Below are 22,838 nucleotides of genomic sequence, written 5' to 3' on the forward strand. Positions count from 1 at the left end.
TCTTCATTTTGCAACTTTTCTATTTTTCCTGGTTTTAATTCATATCTTTTATATCTTAAGGTTTGTTTTTTTTCTTTACATTTAACATGTATTTGTATCTGAAAATGACAGTGTAAAGCCTTGGCTTACATCACAATGTAATGAAAGCATGAATGCAGAGGTGTGTGTAAGAGTGCGAGTGGGTAAAATCTAACTGCAGGAAGCAAGCTTTTAACTAACGTTAGCGTAGTGGATGGAGGATTCCTCCCGTTCACTCCACCCAGCATCCTCCTCCGTCAGCCTGGCCGCCGTGTGGCTCTGCCCTCCCCTGCCCGTCAGGGGCCAGATGAAAAGTGCGCACCCGCAGATGTGGCAAACAGGATTTAATGATCGTCAGAAAGCAATCTCTCATCTTCGAGCTCGGTGCGGTGCTTTGATAGCGAGGGCTGGTCATTAATCATTCTCCTTCATCGTTCCAGTGTGCCAGAGCCCAGAGTGCACGCTGCCTGCTCAGCCTGGGCTGCGGCGCCACGCGGCCTGGCCCTGCGCCGGCACCATGCCACTCACGCACCTAATCTAATCGAGGATCACTTTCAGCTGGCCGCCAGGAAGTGCAAGAAAAGAGATAAAATTCACCCATGTCAGACATCCTGAAGCTGCTTTGCTAATGTAAGCAGAGCTCCTCTCTTTGAAGACGATAGCAATGCGTGGTGAGGTTTCGAGTGTTATGTGTCTACACAATATAATGTATGTTTTGGGGGGATTTTTTGTACTGAGGTGATATCCAGTACAGTTTTCCCTTCAATTTCTGTGGGGGCCAATTTCCGAAAGTAGAGAGAAAGAAGGCTGTGCTGATGTTTTGCTCGCTCTAGACACAGAACAAAAGAAACAAAAAAGGCAAGAGAGACTGCTTTTCTCCTTCTACTGAATAATTGAGTGCTCAGTGCAGGGGACTTCTTTCTGGGTGAGCGCATGTGCTGATAGGAGAACACACCACTTACTTTTGTATAAACGCTAAATGCAACTCATTGGCCTGATTTGAAGCTCACATATTCTAAGACAAGACAAACATCATTCAGTCGTTATGCATTGTTAAACGCATCACTTAATAAGTTGATTATATAATACAGTACGCATTACGTATACCTACATTGATAAAGTGTATATAAATCCTTAACATGATTTTGCTGGGTTTTTTTTTTTTTTTACTAAAACTAACCCTTGAGTCAAGTTTACATGAATTCTAACAAGAACAAGAAACTGTGTTAGACCCTTCACCTTTCTAACACAGCCATTTGTTAATTCTGTTAAAATCGTATAAATTTGCAGTTGAGATGCAAACACATATAAACATGTTTAACACGGCTTTAGGTTACTGATATGTCGCAGAAATGAATGTTGAACAAGGCATGTGTTCTTGTTCCATCAACAGAGTCATTGAAGGCGTAAATGTCAGTGTTGCTCCTGCTTTCGGTAACTAACCTGAGTTCAAGTCGCGATGTAAACCTGCCTTAGAAGGTCTGACTCTGTTGACACTCCCTCTAAGCTCTCCATATTCATTGAATGCAGCATCTTTCGGAAGCGGCGTCGATCAGCCATGTAATTCGGAGTGGAGAACGGCTGCCACTGGTGTCATATTGCTAAATGAAGTGCTTGTGCTAATTTGTCACCACATTAATTGATCCGTGTTCTCCAGTCACATACTGCGGGTCCTGTAGCGCTCCGCCTGTGTATTCATCTCCAGCGCTGTGCCTCCACAAGCCTGCTTGACAGCTGGAATAAGTTTCCATTTGCCCTGTTGTCTCAGTGAGGCCTTCAGCTCTGCTTTTGTGACCTACACTTGCACAAGCTTGTTTTCTCACTCTTTTCCCAATCCACGTAGACGAAAATCTATTTTCATCCTTGACATTTACTAATGCATGCACAGCAAAACTGTGTTTCTGTAAAGTCATTATTAAGCCGCCTTTCTGCTTGTTCGGGTTTGATGCCTGCCCCACCTAATTCTGAACAATTTGACCAGCTCAGTTGCCGTGCAGCAGCCATGTAGTCCTTTTTGAATTCTCTCCAAGGTTTTTCCTTTTCACCAAAAGAGTAAACGGTGACAGAATGGCTTTCATTTTTTTTTTTTTTTATAGATCAAGAAGATTTCTGAACCTCTCCATCCATCTCAGCTCCTTGTGTTCCTGGTCCACTCACTACAGTGTGTAATCCTACTGCCTCACACTGTGTCTTACATGCTTGGCATGTCCTAATCTCTCTTGCGCCCCTGATAAGACGATTAAACACCGGACCAGTAGAGGGATTTATCCCCCTGACTATAAACACTATGCAAACTGGGTCACACTGTTCCACTGATAATGAGAGAAAGGCCAAGCAAGATCTTGAAATGTCCATGACTACAGCTGTGAGATTATCACACTTTGATATCATTAGCTGTGTTTACACAGAATTTCCCAGTGAAAGGCCATTACAAGGATGCTCCATTATCTCTGCCTATCTCTATCTCTTTCCCTCAATCGCACTCTTGCTACCTTCTCATATTCCCCCTGGAAGAGCGAGTCGACAGCATTATCCAAAGCACCGCTTAAAGCCCTACACCTTTCTAATGGGCTGTGGCACTGGGACTCAAGTGGCAAGACCAGAATTGGAGATCAGTGGCCAAGTCACTGGGCTCTGGGTATGATGAGTGCAGCTCGGAGGCCGGATAGATCATTGAATCAATACCGCTGTGGTCAGGCCTAGGAACAGAGAGCAAGGTCACACTGAGGGCTTGTGCATCCTCCCTCAGTGGGAGGCTGACCGTGAAATAAGCGCTGGGAGAAGGCATAAAGGCAATGAGCATAATTACTCAAAGAGTTCCAGAATCAGCACACTTCTTAACGCTAACTGATTATGGTAATTTGGCTATGCTGTATTACATATGAGCATCCTTCATTAAAACCAAATGAAAACAAGAGCAGGCATGACACACTGAACATGGGAATTTAAAAGGACAAACCAATGGGTAGGACATTGGATAGAGGAAAGAAAGAGGGAGGACGGGAGAGTGATTTGAGGAATGGTGGAAGAGTGCCCCTGTGTGTGGGATTGGAGGACACTCTGGGGTTGGGGGACGTGAGGGGAGTTTAGCTGTGGGCCGGGGACATCTGCAGCTCTGCCAGCTATGGGTCATTAAGATACAGAAGGGACACACAAGCTATAAAACTAATGGCAGGACTGTGACATTAACATTATAGGTTATTGACCTATCAAGAGGGATTTATGGTGCAAATCAAGAGACAGTGTCAAAGTGAATGAAAGAAATAAGGCTGATTCCACACCTTCACTCCACTCATTCTACAATCCCAAATCACCATTTACTTCTCTCTGAAATTTTTACAAGAAATCAGTCAAGGAGAACTCTCACCATTATTCTATTTTTTTTTTTTTTTTTTTTTTTTTTTATGTGACTTGCTGCATTTCCTGCCTACATCTATTCTGCACACCCTTTGCATCTTGGTGTGTTCAGGTCAGCTACAAAGTGTTCTGTTGTTTGGATTCTGCTGGACCATTTCTTTTCCTTGGTCACAGGACTCTCATAACTTGACATCCCTGAGTGACAGGGATGTGCACACACATAGTTTTGTCATATTTATTTCTTAAAGATAGAGTAAAAAAAAAACTTATCTAATAATCTGAAATGATAACATCAGGAGCCTCTACAGGGTGTCTCAAAAGTCTCCATACATGTCGGTTGTGCCATTGTCAGTGGATGTTGGTGGACGCCCACTTCTCAGACGTCCACTTCCAGTTTTGTAACAGTGTTCAAGTTTGGCAACAGTGTGCCAAGCATTGTGGTGTGTGATGTGTTTGCGATGTTATATATGTTATATACTATTTAATATGAGATATACACAATAACAGAAGAAATTAGTATGGGGACAAAGGATTTTTCACAGCACTGTATATATATATATATATATATATATATATATATATATATATATATATATATATATATATATATATATATATATATATATACAGCGCTATGAAATATCCTTTGTCCCCATACTAAATAGTTTTAGATATTCAAATAAAATACAACATAAAACAAAGGCATCATGCATAAACACAATGCTGTTTTTATTTATTACTTTATTGAGGCACAAAAAAGTTATCCAACACCTATCACAAATGTGAAAAATTAATTGCACCCTTAAACTTAAAATCTGGTTGTGCCACCTTTAGCAGCAATAAACACTTCTTATAACTGGAGATCAGTCTTTCACTTACTTACAGGACTAGTACTTACTTCTATGCTTTGGATCATTGTCTTGCTGCATAATCCAGTTTCAATTTATGGACTGAACACCAGACATTCTCCTTTAGGATTTTCTGGTAGAGAGCAGAATTCATGTTTCCCGCAATTATTGCAAGTTGCCCAGGCGCTGAAGCAGCAAAGCATCCCCACACCATCACACTTCCACCACCATGCTATGATGTTCTTTTTCTAGAATTTGGCGTTTGGTTTACACCAGATGTAACGGGACCCCTGTCTTCCAAACAGTTCCACTTTCGGCTCATCAATCCACAGAACATTCTACCAAAAGGTTTGAGGATCATCAAGGTGCGTTTTAGCAAAATTCAGATGAGGCTTAATGTTCTTCTGGGTTAACAGTGGTTTTCACGTCGCCACAGTTTCATGGATGCCATTTTTGCGGGGTGTCTCTCTTATAGTGGAGTCACTCACAGTGACCTTTGATGCTGTCCTTGGATCTTTTTGTGACTTCCTGGGTTAGTAGTTGCTGTGCTCCTGGAGGAATTTATATATATTCTCAGTACAAAAAGAAACATCCTCTCACATTAAACTGATTTTATATATGTATATAAAGTATCAATATACATATAAATATATAATGTAAAGTATGAAAAATGTTCAAAGACATTTTGCTAAAAACTGTCAATTTCCCCTATGTATGGAGACTTTTGGGACACCCTGTAGTATGTTTGCATATTTAGAGTAGATTCGTGTTCTGTATTGCTGTATGAAATGCCTAGTGCTGTCAGTAATCGGAGTGCAAATGGAAAGGCCACGCTATGTCATTTTCAGAGCTGGCCTGTGAACTCAGGCAGCACAACTGGCTCCCAAAGTCCTACAAGGCTAATGTTTTTGTTCAGCTGCTGCACGCCTAATGGGCTCTGTCTGAGGCCTTGCAGATTTAAGTAACTTTGTCTAAAAGCCTTTTTAATGGGCATCTGTTTTGGTTTGGGGAACAGCATGCAAGCAGAAAGCATGAGGCTGAGGAGAGTGGAGGCATGGTGAAGGGAGAAATACTGAACAGGGAGAGAGGTGTCTCGAACAGAAATACACTGTGTTTGTTTACTGTATTTTTACATGCTTCACGCACATCTGCTCTCCATTATTTCTAATATTGTCAGTCTCTCACTCCCCATCTCTCTCTGTATATTGATTTATTCCAATCCTCAGCAGTATTGTGACAGTTGCCGAGACTGGTCAGTGACAGCAATGTGAGTTGCTACTTGTTTGTGTTGATTTGTTGGGGAGGTAGGCCATGTTGACTAGTGTTGCTGTGTGAACACTGTTAGTTTTGGAGAGCTGAGCCTTTATATATCGCTCACTCTTGCATCACTGAAGCTAGTCCTCCTGGGAGTTATCTGTTTACTCATTTGGCCAGATGAATTCTACACGCATACCATTTCCACATTACACTTCGTCTGCCTTTTAGCTAAATCCCTATGTGTGAAGATATGTATTTTAATGAGATGCAATAGTGGTTCTCCTGTCTATTTTGATTCTATACACCTTGACATCCCCCCTCTGCTGTGCCATCTTTTGATTTTCCTCAATTGCTTTGGATGCATCATTGCTCCTATTTCCTGACCTAGCCATGGAGCACAGATAACATGTTAACCATAGCGTAAGGTGAAAGGTTAATTATAATCATGCTTCACTTTCTCGTATATAGCCAGCATGAGACATTCTGCCTATATTAAATTATGTAAACAATCTTATGTACTGCTTAACTGGGACCCCAAAAGATTTTTCATATCTTTTAGTCACTTTTTTCTTGTTATTGTAGTTTTTAGCAGTGAATTATTTGTGAGTTAACACACTGTATTAAAGCACGGAAGCACTGTTGTTTGGAAGGGAAGAGAATCAATGAGAAACCGTTCTTATCTGGAATATGAGAAACATGTCAGAGTTCAGTGACACAGCTTGAATAGTAACAGGTGACTGTAAATATCATGGTTGATATTTACAGAAGATTGGTGTACAGACACAGCCTTCCTGATGTCATTTCCAACAGGCCTATTGATCTAAACACTGCACTTTTGCATTTTTCTCACTTTCCGTTTTAATGGAGCACGTATATAGTGCTTTTATCCAAAGCGCTTTATACTGGTTCTCATCCACCTATTCACACACACACACCAATGGTAGCAGAGCTGTCATGCAAGGCGCTAACTTGCCATCAGGAGCAACTTGGGGTTCAGTGTCTTGCCCAAGGACACTTCGGTATGTGGAGTCACATGGGCCGGGAATCGAACCGCCAACCCTACGATTAGTGGACAACCCGCTCTATCACCAGAGCCACGGCCACCTTTTATGTGTTACTACACACAGACTTACAATGAAACAAAGGTAGATGAATCTGCAATTCTATTGTCTTTTCTTATGTCAGTAAGGTCAAAATTTCTGAGCTATATTCTTCCCTAATTCAACCTGAACTCAGTTTCACTTATGACTGCACATGTTCGGGTTTTTTTTGTTGCATTATTTTTTATTTATTTGTTTGTTTCTTTTTAAGAAATACAGCATTATATGTCCATTCACTACCTTTATGGCAGCTTTATTTGATTGCAGGAGTTTTTTTGTTTGTTTCTTTTAATTGGCTGGAAAAAAATATTTCCTGTTATTTATTTCACCAAGTAATACCAAGAGGAAGCATTTTGATCAGCTCTCCCAGTTTTGTACACATTCAAGACCAGTGTGACTCAAGCATGATTGTGAATTTCATACTGAATGTTAAACTGACACTGCTTCCTCAGGAGAATTGGAATAAAACTCTGTCTCCTCATTGGCACATCTAATTGAATTTAATACATGTCCCCCATTGTTTTTGGCTGATAGAAAGAAGTGTGTTCCATTAATTCTATAATGGGATTTTGTCCAAATGCCCTATTAGACAACACTGGGCACACATTCACTTGACTTCATCTCAATGTACCGTCCTTTCACTCCACAGGTAATTATACTGGGATTAATATCATGTGTAGTAATTGGATTTCAAAGCAAAGATTCCTCATAATAGCACTTGCAATGCATATTTGGAAGTTAAATCCGAAACACTGCTGAAATATGAGGTTCAGTAAAAGGATCATTATACAGGTGAGTCTCTGTATGACTCTAGTGCCTTTCTGATCCCAGGGCCTCAAACCCTGTGGCACTGAATGTCATCATGTAGCAGCCTGGGGAACGAGTATCCACTGTCCATCAGTCCTAACATAAAAGATCCAATTTGTGTATGCACATTAGTTTTCCTTGTAGTCATCAGATTCACATTCTCATGTTTACAAAATATGATGTTGGTTTAAGTTATTCTAAGACATGACGACAATTATAATTCAATACAGTTCACAAATTTAAACAAACAAACAAACAAACAGCATATGAGAAATGATCTTGTGATGGACCGGCATCTCATCCAGGGTGAATTCTCTCCTCGCGCCCAGTGTGGACAGACTAAGCTCCGTACCCTGAACGAGAATAAAGGATTTACTGAAGATGAATGAAACTGAAAACAGAAATTGACAGGATCAAATAACTTCAAGCTAATACAAAAATAGACTTTACTAATACAATTAATAATATATTATAAACTTGTATTTAGCTTCAATTGGTGAATCATTGTATTAATCATTTTATATACATTTGAATAAATTGAACTACCTTTAATTAAATTAAAGTGCATGAACTATACAAACCACAATATAATACAGGAAGCAATTAAATTAAAATAAATGTATAGAAAAGAACAACCAAAAAATCATTATTTACACCAAGTTGCACAATATGTGGTCTCACGGGCCACAGAAAAGACATGGTCCTTAAGGCGTCTATAGGTTTGAGAACTGAAGAGGCCTAGAAATAAAAATGTTAATTTAATTCTTTAAGTAGGAGTGCACTTTATCTTAAGTCTTTGGATTCAAATGATACCTATTGTGTGAGACACCTGATGAGTACTTTCCTACTGAAGAAGAACAAAATATTTTTCAGCAGCTGGTCACATCCCATCAAGATTAATAAAAGAGTTGGATTTGGCGCTGTAGTTCAGGTGCTGCGTATGAATTCTCGAGTGACACATCAATCACCAGCCGCAGTGGCCAGGGCGTGCATGTGTTTCATGTTTCCCCCATTGTTGTCTTCATCATGAAGGGTATTATTCCATCTGCCATGTTTGTACAATATAAGCCATATAAATCACTACGCGGAGAAGTGCACGCAACAGTGATCATTCCTCCTTGGAGGTTTACTTTCTGACATAAAGTACACGGCTTATTCGATTCAGATTGCCGTAATGCCATGGAGATGCCTGAGAGAGGACAGGAAATCAGTGGGAGCTTGTTCCCCTGTTAAAGGAGCTAGTCTGAAACATGGCTGACCTTTTCCATGTGTGTAGCAGAGGCAGAGCATCAAGCTGCCGTTCAGGGACCCGCCGCAGTGTGAGAGGAGAGAGAGAGGGCGGCAGACTAAAAACAAATGGAAAGAAGCAGCAATCAATTTGCAGTGCGGCACAACTGTTAGAAATCTGCCCATAGTTATTCCAGATAGTTAAAGTTTAATGCTTCTGCTTCTACAGGCTGCAAACAGGGTTGCTTCCAGTGCTGTGTGTGGACATATCACATTCAGTGTGTGTGCGTGTGTGTGTTTGGGGGGGGGGGCAAATACTGTTTTGTGAAATGTGTTCTGAATATGTGTGCTATTTGAGACTTGTTTTAAATGTATACACCATTAGAAGTGTCTTTGTAACTGTATGTGTGTGTGTGGCTGGGTGAATTACGTGTGTGTGTGTGTGTGTGTGTGTGTGTGTGTGTGTGTGTGTGTGTGTGTGTGTGTGTGTGTGTGGTGAGAAAATATGTGTGTTTGCATGCATTGTTTTGGTGGCACTCTGAGGACTTAATGAGGATAGCCAGACTCTGTTATTATTATTATTTTATTTTTTAATTTTTTTTTTGCCAGTGAATTTCCATGCCTCTAATTTCTGCACTCTCCAGCTTCGCCTTATCCTCCTCATTAATATTTAAACCCACACCTTCTGCAAACTCGCAAAAAAGTGGGAAAGAGGATTGTGTTCTCAGGGATCCCTTAATCCCCTGAATTAGCAGTTTAATAGCAAGAAGCCATTTGTAGATTAGAGAGATCAGACTCGCAGGACCTTCTTTTATACTCACTACTTAAATACTTAGAATTCTAATGCCACGACAAGATGCCATTTAAAGTCACCCTTTCAGCGCTTTGCTGTCCTCGCCTCACGACAAAGACATTGAAAGGTCTCCACTGTACAGGCATGAAGTAATACTTTGTGTGTGTGTGTGTGTGTGTGTGTGTGTGTGTGTGTGTGTGTGTGTGTGTGTGTGTGTGTGTGTGTGCGCACAGGACTGTATGCTAGCCATTTAACTCAGTACAAAAGTCTATTTTATGCAAGTGTTGTAAAGTATTTGACTGAACTAACTACGTTTGGGACTTGGGGAAAATGGAGAAGACTTTGAAGCCTACTCATACATATGTATACTTTGTGTCGTCCGTGTTAATATCTTATTTCAGCTTTTCACAGCTGATTTGGCATTTCCCTTTCAAAGCAATCTATGGTAAACAAATCCGCTTTTGAGACACGGTTTGTGTACGCTGGATCAAACCACTTCAATTTTTTATTTTTTTTTTACCTCATTTTCATATAATTCACTGAAGTTGACAACTGTCTGTTTCCGCAGCAGATAAAAGAAAGTGTGTTCCTGGAAAGGCTGTGTGTTTTTAATAATCATTTGGGTGGAATTAATTTAGTCTCATGCTCATGTGGAGATGGTATCTTCGTGGTCGCAGTTCTGACAGTCAGCCCAGTGTAAATGTGCAGGATTAGCGCAAGCCTAAAGACCTGTGAAATTATCTTTGGAGAGGCATATCCTCAAATAATCAAAAACAAAGCAAAGCATTCCTCTATGGTTTAGGGAGTAATTAAATTTGCTGTGACATGTTCAATGATTAATCTGTCACGTTGCTTCGTGAAACGTTCCACCTTGTTTTTCTTTTCTTCTCCCTTCTTTCTGTCTTTCTTCAGAAACATTCATTCGTGATATTAAGTGCAGGAAATGACTTGCGCTTGAGAACCCTCTGAAATTGAATGAGTCCAAGGCGATGGATTGCATGCCATTTATTTAGAGAGAGGTTGTATGTGTGTGTGTGCGTGTGTGTGTGTGTGTGTGTGTGTGTGCGTAGGGGGGAGTAATGCAGAGTGGCTTTTGCCTTGCGGCCGATAAATTGCTGGTGCACTAAACCTTTAGAGGCTTTGAGGGTGAAACACATATTGCAGGTAGTCTGCAGTGACACAAGCAACGCTATACTATAGGACATACTCAGTATGCTCCAATCATCTTATGATTTGTGTTAGTTTCATGCTGACTCATCTGTTAATCACATATCAGTGTTGTGGCACAGTTGGGGCAAAAATTTCATTTGACATAGTTTTTCCTTACTGAAAATAAAAGTCAGCACAATGTTCGCTTAATTTAATATTTGAACTATGTTGGTATAATGTTGATAACAAGTAAAGGAAGTTTATAGCAGCCAGTTTAGCATTGTGCAGACTGTATTTTTGACAAAAGAGAGGCCTCTGTGCATTTACCATTTGATTCCACACAGGTTTCAGCTTCTATACTCAAATTTTTTTCATTTGCATATCACATTAAACAACAGACAATGTCACAAAGCAGTTTCACAGAAATCCAGATGTATGTTTAGATCCTTAATGAGCAAGCCAGAGGCAACAGTGACAAAGAAAATCTCCCTGAGGTGACATTAGAAGAAACTTTGAGAGGAACTACGTTCAAAAGGGAACCCATCCTCTCTGGTTGACACTAGATAGTACGACTATACACTGTTTTAGACCTGTATACACCTGTATACTGTAAAACCAATTATGAGTGTGTTGTCAATAAGAGTCTCGAGATCAGCAAAGGATTATCTTTATGATTATAGTAGCAGTTATTTACTTATCTAGTGTCTAGTAGTTATGAGTACTAATCTACATTATCTAGGTGAAAGGATCAATTGAAGCAAGGATTCTGATTGGTTTTTGGCTGAATTGTTACTTATTAGATTGGTTTTACATCTGTAATTGATTTAAAGCTTCACAATTTTAAGCACTTACCATTTGTAAAGCGTGGTATCTCCAGCAGGCAGAGTCAGAGGTTTGGGGCACTCGAAATTCCAAAGTCGGCATGGGCACAGGGAGAGGATGGTTGTTGTCACGTTGAATGTGCCGCTGGCTGGTGACACAGCTGCACTGGTCCGGATGACTTGAGAAGGCGCTCGGATGGAGCTGGCGGCCAGCTCGCAGGCTGTGTTCCCCCTCCGCATGCCCACCCTGCCATGCCAGCTGTTCGCCGTCACTGTTGCAGAGAGCAGTGGCATGCTGCGGATGCAGCCTGTGCCAGTGGGCATTAGAGATCCAGAGAGAGAGGCCTCATCCCTCACACCTGTTCAGCTCTGACAATCGCACCACCGCTGCTGCTGCTGTTGCTGCTGTTGACTGTTTATCAAGCCTCTCGGTGGGCCGCCACCATTGTAGTGCTGATGTGTTGACATGATTTAACTTTTGGAGTAAGAAAAACTGCAGCATAAAGTATGAATATAATCCGTAAGTAGTTCTTTGAGAGATGCTGAAATACCTTCTCAGCTGAGGATAAATCAACTTTGGTACAGGGAAGAAATTTACACATCAGACATGACTTATATTACAGAGGTCTTCACTTGTGCATGTCACAATTCCTTTAATGGCCCTTGCCATGCATCTTTCCTCCACCCCATCACCATTTCCTCAGAAATGCAAGATGAGTTTGTTCACTCATTCTCTTCTCTTATTTACTGAGCGCTTGTGGAGAGAAATGAAGTTTATGGTAATAGGATGTTAAGCAGGTGAAGGAATATTGTTTCTGTCTAGTTGTCAATTCATTTCACTTTTCTTTTCTTTCTACATTTATTGCCTTGTGTCTGATCGCTTGTACATTGTGGTAACATCAATTATAAAACATATTAACTGCGCCGTTCAGATATTTTCAAATCCACAGTAAGTCACTTGGAAAAAAATATCAATTGTCTTTTAATGTGTGGGCAGTTTGGCCAAAATAAGATCTTTATGCAGTATTGTTGCTAAAACTCAAAGATACTGTGATCTGGGGTGTTGTTTTCACCTCGAGAGTTTCCCCATGATGCCCCACAACTTCTATAAATCTTGTACACTCAAATGCAAATGTTGATGGAGGTGTCCTTAAATTCCATCAAAGATATATTGCATCCAGGCTTCAGTGAGAAGCAAACGAGAAAAGGCCGGATTGCTTTGGAGAATTGTATTTCCAAGTGATGTGAGAATATACAGAGTCGCTGGACCAAAACCCGAAGCCAGGGAATTCACTTTTGATTCTGAACGGAGCATTGTTGGAGAATAGTGCTGATCAGTTTTGCCTCCTGTTTTCCCAAGCACACACAGAGGTGTAGAATTCTTTATTTTTGAGGAAGAGGACAGAGAAGAAAGGAGTGCATGATGGAGAGTATGATGAAGTAGCTGACGAAGGCGATGGAGCTGTGTCTCAGTGCACTGCTAGGATGATGGATGGACTTTGAGCAGATTTGCTGAACATTAAAAGGCTGTGGAAGCCGCTGGGCTTTTCAGACAGGCAGATGGAGAGGGGCTCAGAGAGAGAGAAATAGTGTGGCAGAGGTTTCTTTCATACCTGTCCACCACCTTACACTAGGAAACTATTCATTAGTTTCAGGAAGGCGTTTTGCCCCTGTCCCAAGCAACATCTATTACCAAGGTGCAAGGTGAATGGGTGAAATAGATTGGCCTTGTTGCTTGATATGTAACACTATTACAGTAATGTGCATTGGGTAGTGCTGTGTACTTCCTGTCAAATTCTGAAATTTATGTTGTGCTAACTTTCACTACTCTCATCTGATCTGGGTGTGTTGTAAATCCTAATGTATTTTACATGTATGGAAATACACAGTTAAGTAAAATAGATTCAAAAGATCTACACTGGGAATTCCTTCTGCACTTTCTATCCATACTTCCCAAATCCAGAGTTGGGTGTAATCTAATGACTTTTTCTGATAACGCAGTAATGTAACGCATTACATTGTAAATTTATATAATTTGAGTACAGTTAAGGATGTGAATAAAATTATGTAACTTGCGTTACAAATTTACTGTTAAGAACACAATATTAAGTAAAATTCATTTTAAAAATAAATCAGGTTTTGCTCCAAAGATTTTTTCTTCAGCCCTGAAAAATTCTCCACTTGGAGCAGTTTGTCACTAACTGAACCCTAACTGAACGTCAGTAAAAGAAGACCACCTGTAATTTTATATCTTCAGTGAACGGAGGCGAGACCAATCAGTCTTATTGGCTAACAGTTTCTCAATTCTGCCAAGCACTAGCTCACACAGTTAATGCAAGGAAAATGGATATACTCCAATTAATTTTTTTAAAACCAGTAAAGGGGAAACTGAAACAGTATCATCCTCTGATGCTGATCAGGAAAACAAGGTGTGTAAATGTCTATATGAGTTCCAGTTTACGTGAACATGATAGGAGCAGAGCATAAGGAAAGATAATATACTTTGCAACCCATACAATGATAGTTTAGCTGTGTCTCCACTTGGCTAGTGACACCAAACGATCCTAGTTATAAAAGTTTTATATTTTATGGTCTGGTATTCCTACAAGCAGTGACAACACCCGAGGCAAGATTTATGATAAATCCAACTTTTTCTGATCATGTCATACACTGCGCGCTAAAAGTACTGAAAGAACTATGAGTTTCACTTTGCAGTGTATTTTTGTAGGTTTTGAAAGTAACATGAAAGTAAAGTAATTAGTAATCCTTTTTACATGCAGTACTCAGTAATGCAATCAGATTACAATTTTATAGTAGTAATTAGTCATCTTTAGTGATTACTTTTTTGAGTAACTTACGCAACACTGCCCAAATCACTAATTAGGTGTTTCAATTTAAAACACAACACACCAGATACCATTGCTAATCACCTCAATATAAACTTCACATAATGGTAAGCCAATTTACTCACAATTATATTTCATTTGGTCCTAATCAAACCATTGTACTTAGATAATCACAAATTACCCTTTGAGCTTAAGCGGTCCAGCACAGCATGATGTCAAATTACATTTTACATTGCAAAATGAAAAATAAGCACAGACTTTCAATCATCATGCCAAAGGTATATTCATGCAGGGTGTCCCCCCCCCCCCATTGCTGTTGTATTAGATGAGGATACAATAAGCACCCAGTGGTGTTAAAACATGGTTCTGCAGTTAACAACAGACAACTGCTAATTTTGATTTTAATTAAATAAATTAGAGAGGCACTAATAGTCAAAGTGTGCACATCTGTATTCATATTGATTTATGAACCTATGCGCTTATTTGACAGCTACACGAGTAAGGTAGTTTGTCTAAAATAGAAGATACAGATTTCAAGTGTGTCTTTAAGTTTAAAAATAAAGAAATAACTAAATAGTTACATTTCATCGTCTTCTACTTCACCCGAGTCAATATTTTTACCTTCACAATAATAGCGAATGTTTAAAATATATTTTTTTTAAACATTTGCCACAAACATCAATCAGTAATCAAGATAAATGTACTCATCAGCTTAAAGGACTGTAACTACTGGTCCAGTATATGGCACTCTCTACATTTATAAGAGTAGTTAAACAATAACAAACTGACCATATATCATCCATAACCTGCCCACATTTTGATTTACATTTAGTCATTTGGCAGATACTCTTATTCAGGGAGAATTACAAAACATGAAGAGTTCATAATTGATAAACTGTAAGATGAGTCCAATGTTAGTTTGTACTAGTGCCATTGAGATCTAGATGATTACAAAAAACAATTTTACAATTTACATAAATCATTTATGAAAAGCACATAAATAATAAAAATAAATACACAATAATAACAATAATAATAATAATAATAATTATTATTATTATTATTATTATTATTATTATTATTATTATTATTATTATTATTATTATACAACAGGTGATCTATGCGATGTGAGAGAAAAGACTGTTAAAATATTAATCACACCATTCAGTTGTGTTCTGCTTCACCTCTACAAACACAGACTTGCACACAGGAAGCAAAGCATTTTCATAACTTAACTAGACGTGTTGTCATTTATGTATATTAGTGGTGTATTAACGTATTTTGATTGACAAGCTAGAAATCACTGATCTGTGCCAGATGCTAAATGTTGACTTTAAACCCCAAGAGCAACCTTAATTCTCTCTCTTTGCTCCACCATGTAAAATGTGTGCTTTCCATTCTGGTTCTTTTAGAGGGGGCATGAGATTTATTAATTCCCGGCCATCAGTGTCCTACTGCATCAGCACCTTCATTCACCAAATGCAATGCTAAACATAAAGATGTCTTCAGTCTTCATAAAAATACATATTATGCAGTCTTATACAAATTGCTAAACTAAGACAAATCTAAAGATAAATGTGATGTCAAATTAATGCAATTATCTTGACTAGAGTCATTTATAAACATCAACTTTGCTATATATTCAGTATATTAGGCTACTGTTACTTTCTTAATCTTCTTATTTGAATATTAGCATATTAGTCTAATCTTTATTTTATAAACTGGTATGCCATTTGCGGTCTTTTGCTTGTAGATTACCTCACAGTGCAACTGATAGAGAATTTCATCTACAAAATGTGATCTACTTTGTCAGTGTGCATTTTCTATCAGCCAATTTGCTAAAAGATAAATAAATAAATATTTTTAATATCAGATCCTTTCAGTAATCAGAATGTCTGAATGACCTGACGAAGCACAAATCAGAACCTTTTTCCTGTTTCTTTTTAACTTAAGTTATAGAATTAAGTCTCCAACTAAGAATACAGCCCAAAATGTACAGTAAAGGCTGCACAGGGGTGCAAACAGTAGACAAAGAGCAAGGTAATACATGCTGTAACACCTGTAAATTATTACAACACACAAGGAATGGGTAAAAAAAAAAAAAAGTCATTATTGTCTTTAGTGTTTGATTTTTCCTAGCAGATGTTGACCTATTATGACCACATATGATGAGAGCGTCAGTAGTGCTTCCTAATACACCACAATCAGTTAAACGCATAATGATGCTCCTAGGGAATTTATTGTGAGAGCAAAATCAACACATTTTCATGGCCAAAGCAAGAAGGGAAGATATCGATACCCAAAGTTTACGGTCAGGTGTGAAATGATACAAGGCGATTTGATGACGCTCAGATCAATGGTGTAACCAAATTTAGATTTCAGGAGTCCAGAAGAAATATGTTGCGGGTCAAAGGGACAGACCTGCTGTCTCTAATGCCTGTGTATTGTGGGGATTGCCAGAAGTATCTGTAGTCCACTGAAACGGTGCCTGGCTCAGGAGCGGCTGTGAGGTTAATGATAAGGGGGCTTATTCTAAGCTCTAGCAGCATTTGCATCCAAACAGCAGATTTAGTCTAGAACAGAAACTGAGAATCATCTGTTTCTTGGACAGTGGAAGTATTTATTTGGCCTGTATGTTTGAGTTGGAAGTGAGCTCCTCCTTGTACAGTGTGTAGTACAACTTAATAGTTATCAAAATAATTTGTGCGAGTGGAAAAACTGTGATTGATGTGCTAGTAAAAAGATATTAAGCCGACTGCTAATTAAGCAATTACACAAATTCATTTAGTTTCTGATATAAAACATCAAGGCTGACCAGAAACAGTGTAGCAGAAGAATCCTTCCTGAATAATGCTGCCTGAATCCTTGTCTCAAATTAAATTTCATGCATTAAATTAAACATCCCTGTAAAAAAAAATACAGATTATTTCACAAACGTATTGCACATATGTCACCCTAGTCACCCTTTTTTTTCTTTTAGAAAGTAAGTACTTTAAGTAATTAAACACAATGCTGTTCAAAGGAACTAATCCATGACCATGTGGTGGGTTGCGGCCTGATATGGAGCGGAAATGGATTGTTTTCCAATCCTGAAGGGTTTTTTTTCCCCCTCTTATATCACAGCAATATGCCAAGGATCATAATTTTTAATTTATGATAACTTGTCTTGCAAGACAAGTTAGTTCCTGTTATCATTTATGTTGTAGCAGCTATAAACAACCATTCACTAATAAATCTCTCTTTTTCTCTCTCTTGAGTCAGTAAGAAAAAAAAGACCATCATGTGACAATGGAAAGCACACAATCCTCTGTTCTGAAGACTTTCCCATGGCAGAAAACCTACTGACCATTACAGTGTGCTGAAATCTGAGACTTCTTCCATAAATATATATTATATAAATGCTTCCTTACAGAAAAATTATATATCTATTTATTATTATATTTAGATTATGTGGAGCATCCACCATACAAGTCGCTGTCAATTAGTTACAATAGGAACAATAAGGTATTAGAAAAAGCACAATTGTGTAAACCCATGCTGTTAAAGCAGTGCTGTTATCGAACATGAATCAACACCTTCAGGGTCAGATCAGAGAATTCAGTGCTATACACTGTGTTATAATTCAAAACAATACATGTCAACTTGTATGACTGGAATTTGATTACCTCTTTATGCTTATTGGTATGTAGTGGGGGGGGGGGGCATGTTGGCTTAGTGGTTAGCACGTATGCCTCACACCTCCAACCTACGACCTGTGTGCACAGAGCTTGCATGTTCTCTCCGTGCTTCGGGGGTTTCCCCCGGGTACTCCGGTTTCCTCTCCAGTCCAAAGACATGCATTGTAGGCTGATTGGCATTTCCAAATTGTCCGTAGTGTGTGAATGGGTGTGCGATTGTGCTCCAGGCTTTGTGCTACCCTGTGTAGGATAAGCAGTACAGAAAATGGATGGTGGGTATGTAGTAGGACATAATGGTAAATGGTCTACACTTATATAGCACTTTTATCCAAAGCGCTTTACACTGTGTCTCATTCACCCATTCACACACACTCACACACCAATGGTAGCAGAGCTGCCATGCAAGGTGCTAACTTGCCATCAGGAGCAACTTGGGGTTCAGTGTCTCGGCATGTGGAGTCATGTGGGCCGGGAATCGAACCGTCAACCATACGATTAGTGGACAACCCACTCTACCACCTGAGTCACAGCTGCCCTGGGCATGATGGACATGCGCGGAGTCATGTGATTCTAGCCAATGTTAGATCAGCCCAAACTCTCCAAAAACTAAACTGTACAGTAAGTTCCCAACTGAAGAGTAAAGGCATGACTTTTCTTTTTGTTGTTGCAGAGGACAAGCACCTTAGGGGATGAAGGGAAAGAATTCCTAATGTGAAAACCCCCTGTCAGGCAATGGCCCCTTTGATTCCCATTTCAAACACTGACTCCTCCAGCTGGGAATGCTGCATTTGAAAGTGACTTTCTTATGGACAACAGCTTGTTTTTTTTGTTGTTGTTGTTTTTGTTTTTTTGCATTTGCTTCTTATAAGTGTCCAAAGATCTTTGAAAGTTGACAGCGTTTTAGATGGTGCTTTAAAAGCTGTAAAAACTATTGTGTCTGTTGTTGATTTCACCTTTTACACAAGTCCAGTATAGTGCAGTCCGTTTTCCATTGTGGCAATAAACAAAACTTTATCTGCCATGTAGAGGGTTAAAAAAAAGGTTTAAACCAGCTTTGAAGTTATACCACTAGTGCTTTGAACTTCTCAATGTCACAGGGTTTTTAGGTTCTCATAAAGGCTGCAGTGGGACTCACCTTCAACTTTGGTGAAACTGCTCAACCAGATCAATACCACTATTATTATACCCAGAGACAACATGTATATTAGTCTAATGTGAATGTGTGAAAAGTGTTTTGATGTTTGAAAGTATATTTATACCCCTTGCTGCTGAAAAAAAATAGAGATATGCATTATCATATGTTATTGCCAGAATAAACACAAATCGTCTACAGTTGAAAATCAGTGGAGTTTTATTAAAAAAGCACACACTGATGCTGTCCTTCCTGGTTTGATTGGAGCAACGGGAGTGTGTTTGTGATTTACTGAGGCCTGCTGAAAGATGAATACGCTCCACTACCTGAATAACTTTGAAGTTCTAGTGTGGGTTTGGATTGATAGTGTCAGAAATCTGTAGTCATTATATGTTGACGTGGTGGTGTCTACAGGGATGCAGTTTTGTATTGTATATTTGCCCGCATGGATTTGGTAACTGTAAATACAATTTCAATTTGTACCCTGGGAAATATCAGTATGTGGAGGCTAGGCCATAACACAGACCTGTGGTTTATTTCAGTTTTACTTAGTGCCTCTGATCAATCATATTTACATTTGTTTCTACATTTTGCCTGCATGTAGAATTTATATATCCTCTGGCTGGCCTCATTCGGCATTGCAATTGCTTCCTTTCATGTCTGATGATGTTCTTCCTCCTCATTCTAATGTGTTTAAAAGAAATCATCCCAGCCTGCTCGCATTAGGGTTTTCCTTTCAGTAAAGTTTTGTTATGTCGAAAAATAAAAATGAAAATTAAAGCTACAGTTTTTAAATAAATAAAAACACAGGGTTTTTTGTTTTCTTTTCTTTTCTTTTGTTTTGGTAAGCGTGATAAAAAAAGATTGAGTCAGGGGACAAATCATGCTCTATAATATGATGCCCCTGAGGTGCTGTGTGTCTCCATGACAATAGTAATTCACATTCAATGCTATATCAGGGGTATCAGGACGGAATTGCTTGCAAAATTTGTATGTATACATCATACGGCAGTGCAAGTACATCAAGAGACATCGTACCCTAGCTTTAGGCATGAAAGAAGTCTGTCTACACTGTGACTAGCAGGTGCTGGCAGCCAATCAGGAGAGATACAGGGAGATACAGAGATATTGAAAGATGGATATCTGAAATGTTTTTGATAGGCTGGAGAGCAAAATACACAGATTACATTTGAATTACAAGTGACCAGAGGTGATAGTATTGTACTCTACATTGTATTTCAGATAGCTCGAGCCAGTGGGCTTGCCTGTGTCAGCATTGGAGAAATGCTAAGCCTCACATACATTGCTTACAATACACAATACTGTGAGACACTGTCCAAAGAAATAGCGTTCTATGAGATTACAGCAGAGCAACTGAGAGGTTTTACGCTTTCACCTAATACTCAGTAACTGACCGTCACACTGATGTACACACATTTTTTATTCTAATAACACTTTTGTAATATTAAGAAAAAGGCAGATCATTTTATTGAATTATGAATTCTTGGGCTGGAATCCAAACTACATACTACTATGCAAATAGGCTTGGTTTAATTACTATTTAGGCATACTACAGTATAAAGGGTGCAGTATGTAGTTTGAGACGCAGCAATGATTCTTTCTGAATCTACATTTTTTACTCTATTTTCTAGGGTGAAATTTGAAGAGTACACCCAGCAGCTTTAAATAAAACAGTCAAAAATGGGGAGCAATGCCAGGGAAGCTAGAGAGTGGAATGCCAGGGAATGCCAGGGAAGCTAGAGAGTGGAGGGGTAAAATGAAGATTTTAATAAAAGTAGCTTACATGAAAAAAAGAGAAAATAACTCTACACTATGCTTTGATTAGTGACTGTAAATTCCAATAACACATTCTTATTCCTCTAATCATGACATGATCGAACTATTTCTTGAAGTAGAAAAACAAGTTACTCTGCTTTCTGGCATGTTTTTGTGTGTAAACTATAAAGTGATTCTGAACCTCTGCAGTGAGTTAATATGAAACTGCCAATGTCTTATACATAGTGTATATTACCTTACTAAAAATTTGTGTTTGTAATACATACAAACTACAAACTATATCTAAAAGTACTTCATCTTCTTCATCTTCCTCCTCTTTCAGCTGCAACCGTTATGGGTTGCCACAGCGGGTCATCCGTCTCCATTATGGAAATCCGGTTTATGATCTGCATATTTAATTTGGCACAGGCTTTAAAAATAAAGATATATTTTTTTTAAGCCGGATGTCCTTCCTGACGCAATCCTCCATTTTATCCGGGCTTGGGACCAGCACTGAGAATGCTCTAGCTTGTGCAACCCCGGTGGATTGGTTTGGTGCCCAGTCTGGGGCTCAATCCCACGATCCTGAGATTAAGAGTCTCATATACCAACTGAGCATTTATCTATAAAACTACTATACATTAAATAATTCAACATTGCATTGGCATAATGAACAAAATGTAATTGACATTACATAGTTTCTTCTGTATTACACTAGTTAGATCATTAGTTCCATAACTAACTACTGAAATATTAGCTAACCTACTTGTATCAGAAAGCTAACAATAAATGTAGCAGACTAAGTGCTCATATATAGAGAAAATTAGGTGCACTTAAATGTTTTGCTTATGTCTGTGCACCATAAAGATTAACATGCCATCCTGCTACTGCCAGAGGATAATCTTATTTCACCTCATTCCACCTATTTATACAGAATTAAAATTGTATGGGTAATATACCTTGAACTTTGTTCTTTGTTTGTCTGTAGGACAAATAAATCAATAGATAACTAAAATAAACTCCAAACAAGAATTAAAATATGTACCAATAATGAAGGCGTGCTGGACTCATTTTCCCCCAAAATTCCAAAGAGAGTCTTGTAACACAAACATCATGCAGTGTACAATGAATGTCTATCCCATAAAGGGTGCTGATGCATGGAAGTAGCTGGGCATCAGACACTAAATGGAGGTTTGTTGTTCCATGTTGGGCCACAGCTGCTCTGTCTGATTCCAATGGGAAATACATCTAGCCCCCCATAGTGCCAAAGAGCCAACAGTGTCGCATATCTTACCCACACTGAGACTGCACTGATGCTACACTATAATTCTCTGGGAACATCCCAGGATTGTATTTTTTATTATTATTTTAATATCTTAGAAATGAGTATATTTCATCAGTTAAAGTAATGTGTTTTTTTTTTTTAAAAAACTTTCATGATGTATTATGTATATTTGTATGTAAAATTAAAAAAAATAATATTCAGCATATTTAAAATAGTTGTGTGTGTGTGTGTGTGTGAGAGAGAGAGAGAGAGAGAGAGAGAGAGAGAGATTCAGTAGAAAGTATGTGTGAGAGAACCCATAGAGAAAACGCAGACACACATCAGCCCAAACAATGAGAGGGTCCGCAATTAATAGCAGGGATCAGCTGGTCTAATGTCATTATACATTCCCTTCATTTTCTACAGTGGGGCCGTTTGATCTTTGAATACCCACCAGACCCTCCTCCCTCCTTCCATCTCTCTCTCTCTCACTCCTGCTCACTGTTCTTCTCTGCCTTCCTCCTCCCTCCTCCCTTTCTCCTCTTGCCATCAGAACCTCCCCCTTTCTGTCTCCGTGGGCTCACATTGGCTTGTGTGTGTGTGTGTGTGTGTGTGTGTGTGTGTGTGCGCGTGTGTGTGTGTGTGTGCGTGTGTGTGTGTGTGTGCGTGTGTGTGAAAGTGCACGACAGAGGCTTGATGACAGAGGGCCCTGGACCATTCCAACGCTCAGCACACCTCCCCAGCACACACAGAGCAGCTGAGTCCG

General features: G+C 39.1%; 1 protein-coding gene across 6 annotated transcripts in view; it reads left to right on the top strand.

The window, feature by feature from the left end:
• Positions 1-22,838, top strand: part of rbfox3a (RNA binding fox-1 homolog 3a) — a 376,227-nt gene that overhangs the window by 241,492 nt on the left and 111,897 nt on the right. Inside the window, exon 1 of one of the 6 annotated variants that reach the window (XM_017482610.3) lies at positions 22,686-22,838. This exon is cut by the window's right edge and continues 354 nt beyond it. The exons of the other annotated variants lie outside the window; for them this stretch is intronic. The gene's annotated coding sequence lies outside the window, so the exon portion shown is untranslated. Of the gene's footprint in view, positions 1-22,685 lie in introns of those variants that run through there. 6 annotated transcript variants of the gene reach the window in all.

This window comes from Ictalurus punctatus, chromosome 13 (genome assembly GCF_001660625.3).
Source record: "Ictalurus punctatus breed USDA103 chromosome 13, Coco_2.0, whole genome shotgun sequence".
In the NCBI taxonomy this organism is placed as follows: domain Eukaryota; kingdom Metazoa; phylum Chordata; class Actinopteri; order Siluriformes; family Ictaluridae; genus Ictalurus; species Ictalurus punctatus.